General features: G+C 37.3%; 1 long non-coding RNA gene across 2 annotated transcripts; it reads left to right on the top strand.

Moving 5' to 3' along the window:
• Nucleotides 1-4,000: 4,000 nt before the first annotated feature.
• On the top strand, nt 4,001-5,611 carry LOC133645084 (uncharacterized). Of its 2 annotated transcripts, XR_009824894.1 has the most exons (4): nt 4,001-4,323; nt 4,638-5,178; nt 5,246-5,289; nt 5,375-5,611. It is a non-coding gene; the product is annotated as an uncharacterized LOC133645084 (long non-coding RNA). The 2 variants fall into 2 exon arrangements; XR_009824893.1 differs by having other exon boundaries at nt 4,638-5,289.

Here is a 5,611-nt window from a genome sequence, read left to right as displayed (position 1 = left end):
TTGAGGGAGTAGCTCATTTATTTATGCGAGTCAACTTTTAAGGAAGAGTTACAGCATGAGACTGATCTACTAGAAGTGTGCGTGTATTAAAACAGGTGAAAACGTGATAACACACACAAAGCTGATCTACTAAACTGGAGCGTACAGGATTGTGTCTCTTAAAGGCCTACTGAAAGCCACTACTACCGACCACGCAGTCTGATAGTTTATATATCAATGATGAAATCTTAACATTGCAACACATGCCAATACGGCCGGGTTAACTTATAAATTTGCAATTTTAAATTTCCCGGGGAACTTCCGGTTCAAAACGCCTTTGAGGATGACGTATGCGCGTGACGTAGCCAATAGAACACAGGTATGGCTTCGCCATTGAAGCCAATACGAAATAGCTGTTTTCATGTCTTCATTATTCCACAGTATTCTGGACATCTGTGTTGGTGAATCTGTTGCAATTTGTTCATTGCATTATGGAGAAAGAAGCTGAGCAAGCAAAGAAGAAAGTCGGTGCGAAGCGGAGTATTTTGCGAGGGAATTCAGCAACACAACACAGTCGGTGTTTCATTTTTTACATTCCCGAAAGATGCAGTCAAGATCGAAGAACTCGGACAACAGAGACTCTTACCAGGAGGACTTTGACTTCGTTAACAGACGCAGACGCGATACCGTGAGTACGCTTCCAAACATTTGATCGCTTGCTATAACTAGCTTGAGCTAGTAGCTAGTAGCTAGGAGCTAACATAACAAACACCTAGGTGTTTGTTATGCGGGATTAATATGTGGCATATTAAATATAAGCCTGGTTGTGTTGTGGCTAATAGAATATATACAGTGGGGCAAAAAATTATTTAGTCAGCCACCCATTGACAATCAATGGGTGGCTGACTAAATACTTTTTTGCCCCACTGTATATGTCTTGTGTTTATTTACTGTTGTAGTCATTCCCAGCTGAATATCAGGTCCCACCCACGCGCTTCCAAACATTTGATTGCTTGCCCGTACGTGCGTGTCATGTACGTAACTTTGGTTAAATATATAAGCTTTATGAACCTTGGGTTAGGTGAACGGTCCTTTGGGCTGAGTGAGTGTGTGTGTTGTGCAGGTGTTTGAATTGTATTGGCTAGTATTGGCCCGTCCATATTACCCGCTCGAGCTATAACTAGCTCGAGCTAGTAGCTAGTAGCTAGGAGCTAGCATAACAAACGCCTAGGTGTTTTTATGCGGGATTAATTTGTGGCATATTAAATATAAGCCTGGTTGGGTTGTGGCTAATAGAGTATATATATGTCTTGTGTTTATTTACTGTTGTAGTCATTCCCAGCTGAATATCAGGTCACCCCCGGCTCTCACAGCATCTTCCCTATCTGAATCGCTTCCACTCCCCACTAGTCCTTCACTTGCACTTTCCTCATCCACAAATCTTTCATCCTCGCTCAAATTAATGGGGAAATTGTCGCTTTCTCGGTCCGAATCTCTCTCACTTCATGCGGCCATCATTGTAAACAATAGGGAACTTTGCGTATATGTTCAATTGACTACGTCACGCTACTTCCGGTAAGGGCAAGCCTTTTTTTATCAGATACCAAAAGTTGCGATCTTTATCGTCGTTGTTCTATACTAAATCCTTTCAGCAAAAATATGGCAATATCGCGAAATGATCAAGTATGACACATAGAATAGATCTGCTATCCCCGTTTAAATAAATAAAAATCATTTCAGTAGGCCTTTAAATGAGCATTTGACGTGTTTGTCTTCATGAATATGCAGAATATATGCTGATGATCACAACGCCCACAATACTGGAAGGAGGAGATGCAAATAGAATCATTTAGAACACGCGCTGTGATTTATCAAGACTGAAACTGTTCTGCAGACGCTGTTTTGCGTTTTTACTTTGCACGTTTGAAATGTGAGTGCAAATGGGCGTGAGAAAGGAGGCAATCGTGCTGCAAAGATAAAATCCTCCGTCTTTTGCGTTTGTGTCAACATATCCATCCTTTTTCTACCGCTTGTCCCTCTCGGGCAGGGGTGTCCAAAGTGCGGCCCGGGGGCCATTTGCGGCCCGCAGCTAACTGTTTACCGGCCCGCCACACATTCAGGAAATACTATTGTAAAAATAAAAAAGAACATTAAAAAAAGTCGAATGAGGTAAAATCTAACGAAAAAAAAGTTGCAATGTTGACACAAAAGCTGCCATGCAGGCTGTTTTTTTTTCTTTTGTATTTCTTCATTTTTCTTTTTTTGCCAATGCTCAAAAAAAATAAAAAAAATAATTTTTATTATTATTTATTTTAAGGGCTCCAATTACTTCAAATATTTCACTTTGAAATGTTTTATGTGGTAAATATTGCATATATTGTGTAGTAGCCATATAAAAACATCAAAGTTTTATTTATAATTTATTTATCATTTATTTATAAAGTTTTCTTTGACAAAAGCGCATAAAACAAACAAAATAATAGTTCCAGCATAAAATCGACAGATATATCTGAAGTTGATCTCGTAACTTAAGTGTTGAAAGTAAAATCAATCAATCAATCAATCAATGTTTATTTATATAGCCCTAAATCACAAGTGTCTCAAAGGGCTGTACAAGCCACAAAAAGAAAAACCTAATAAAAATGTATCACTTTATGAGTGGGGCACCTTTTGGATCCCAAATATATTTAGTGGTATTTTATCTATCTTTTCACTGTGATTACTCAAAAATATGAAATAATTAAAATCAATGGTGTCCTGCATTATTGATCTTTTATCACTCTAATTACTAAATACTGCATATTTCAGTTTTACTATAAAAAAAACTAAGTTGTTTTTGACAGAAAAGCCATAAAACATTTGTTTTAATTTGTGTTACTTTATATCAACTTGAAGTTGATATAGAGATTTACTGTACGCGTTAAATAATGAAAAAATAAATAATAATCTGACTTATTTTTAACATTTTAATGACTGAGACTCTTTGCGGTCCCTGGGACCCCTAAAGGTAAAATAAATGAAAAATGCATATATTTTGTTATGGTTTGAAAATGAAAAACATCAAAATGGCCCCCACATGCTTTAATTTTTCCGTGTGCGGCCCTCAGTGGAAAAAGTTTGGACACCCCTGCTCTCGGGCATTCACACACCAGGGCCAATTTAGTGTTGCCAATCAACCTATCCCCAGGTGCATGTCTTTGGAGGCGGGAGGAAGCCGTACTGTCAAAAATAGAAATATTAGACATTGTCTATTCAAGCAACATCCTATTCAAATTGTAAAGCTGCTTGATGACCTAATAGGCTGATTAAACATATTTAAATGATTTGTTTGATATTTTTTTGTTGTATTAATAATATATCTCTTATATATATCGTTTTCATGCATTGTTACATGCAATTTTGGATCATTCCAGATGCACCATCACAACAGTCAACCAAAATATTCTGGGAGTAAATGGAAATGCAATATTATTTCTATTCGACATGGAAGGACAATAAAAAAACGTTTTTTTTTTGGTTACCATTGAAAATGAAATAAATTCAATCTAGTTTTAGCAAAATCCAGCACAGATGCTATAGAATAATAATATATTGATATTCATAAAATCTGCAGGGACAAAAAAGGTTTCCTTTGCTACAAAAATACTGCATAGTTATTAAAAGTAGTAAACAAATAGAACCACTGTGAGAAAAAGATACAAAGAGACGTTTGGGTGGACATATTTCCACTGAGGTAGGGGCGGCACTGATGAGCCAATGAGATGGCAGCAAAATAGTTCCCTCCCATTTGGTATGATGTGATTCATGTCAATAATCTTAAGATGCTGTCTAGATGGTCTGATGTTCACTTGGTCCAACGAGAGGAGAAAATGTGGATCGTGCTTCATCTGCTGCTCCTGCTCCAAAGTGGAGGTAAGTCCATGCTCAGTTCCAATGGAGACATGTTCATACTGTACATGACTCTTATTAATATGTCTTCTTTTCTTTTTTTCTCTTCAGCATGTACAGGTGCTTACAACTTTTCCACTCTGACTGTTGGACCTGGACAAAATGTCAGTCTGATATGTTCCTTCGAGGATATTAAAACTCAGAACATCTTATTTTGGATCCGATTTGCTTCTGGAACCTTTCCTGATATTTTAGCTACAATGGCATCTTACAGCTCTGCTGAACATGGAACATCAAATACTGGACATCGCATCACAGCCAAAAAAGAGCAAGGAAAATTTGTACTGCAAATTAGTCAAGTAGAGAAAAGTGATTCTGCGATCTACTATTGTTTAAATGTACAACAATATATGTATACCATGATGTTTTTGAAAGGAACGTTCCTTCAGGTCACAGGTAAATATGACAACAAATAATTAGAAAACAGTTTAAATGAACAATTTGACATGTTTTAATTTTTACATAACATCTGTTTATAGATAACAATGTTAACTGGACTACTCATCCAATAATTCGGCTTACAAATGTCCAAATTAACAATATTTTATTGTGATGAACATGTTTTTACATGCACTACAAGAAATGTAACCTCTGCATTAACACATCACAGTATTTTTTACCTTCAAGATTTCAACAGAAGTGAATGTCGATCTGTGGAATCAAAGTCACAGAGTGCTGAAAGACTTCAATTTGTCTTGCACTCTTCCCAGAACCAGAACCCTCCGTGTCTGTTGTCTCTGAAGTCCAACCAGGACCGCCTGTGAAGTTGCAGTGCTCAGTCCTCTCCCACTCTGGGAATGAAACCTGTCAGGATGGACACAAAGTGTCCTGGTTCAGAACTGGACCAGAAAGTGTCCATCCCAGCTTTGTTTACGCTGATGACGAATGCAAGGAAATCAAAGATAAGTCCACACAGAAATGTGTCCACACTTTATCAAAGAACGTCAACTCCTCTGATGCTGGAACTTACTTGTGTGCTGTGGTCACATGTGGGAGGATTTTCATGGGAACTCCAATAAAAGTCAACAACACCCAAGGTAAATATTAATTCATTAGTATTGATGAATTTAACATAATTATTGTTGCGAAAAATATTGAATGTTTTTTTTTATCATAACAATCCAGATGGTTGCAACTGTGATTCAAACAATTATGTTATCTTTGTCTTGAGTGCTGCTTTGGCCTTAAGTTTCATCATGTCAGCCTTCCTCATCAACAAAATCAGGACAAAACAATGTTTTTGCTGCAAAGGTATGAAAAAAGTGCATTATCAATCATCATTGGGTTGTTCTTTTATGCTTTTTCTTCAATTTTTCAGCTGGTCCACAAACACTCGATGAAACGTTCAGTCACGTCCAGCAGGTAAAATGAAGTTTGTAGAAACTTTCTGTGCATCTTTGCTTGGTTTTCAGCTTCTTCTCATGTCACACATGACTTGTTTCCTCAGAGAGACGAGGACTCTTTGGTTTATTCCATGCCGACCATTGTCTCCAGGAAAACTGGCAAAGCGAGGCAGACAAATACGAGGGCAGCAGAGGAATTCAGCACGTACTCTGACGTGTGTCTTCATGACTCAATCCTCACGAAACAAAATTAAAATGTGTTCTGATACACATTATATTACTATTACACATTCTTATACTATTTTCCTGTAAGAAAATTATAATGGAGACACGAAGAAGAG

This window comes from Entelurus aequoreus, linkage group LG28, assembly GCF_033978785.1.
Source record: "Entelurus aequoreus isolate RoL-2023_Sb linkage group LG28, RoL_Eaeq_v1.1, whole genome shotgun sequence".
Classification (NCBI taxonomy): domain Eukaryota; kingdom Metazoa; phylum Chordata; class Actinopteri; order Syngnathiformes; family Syngnathidae; genus Entelurus; species Entelurus aequoreus.
This window is presented reverse-complemented; position numbering and strand designations above follow the sequence as displayed.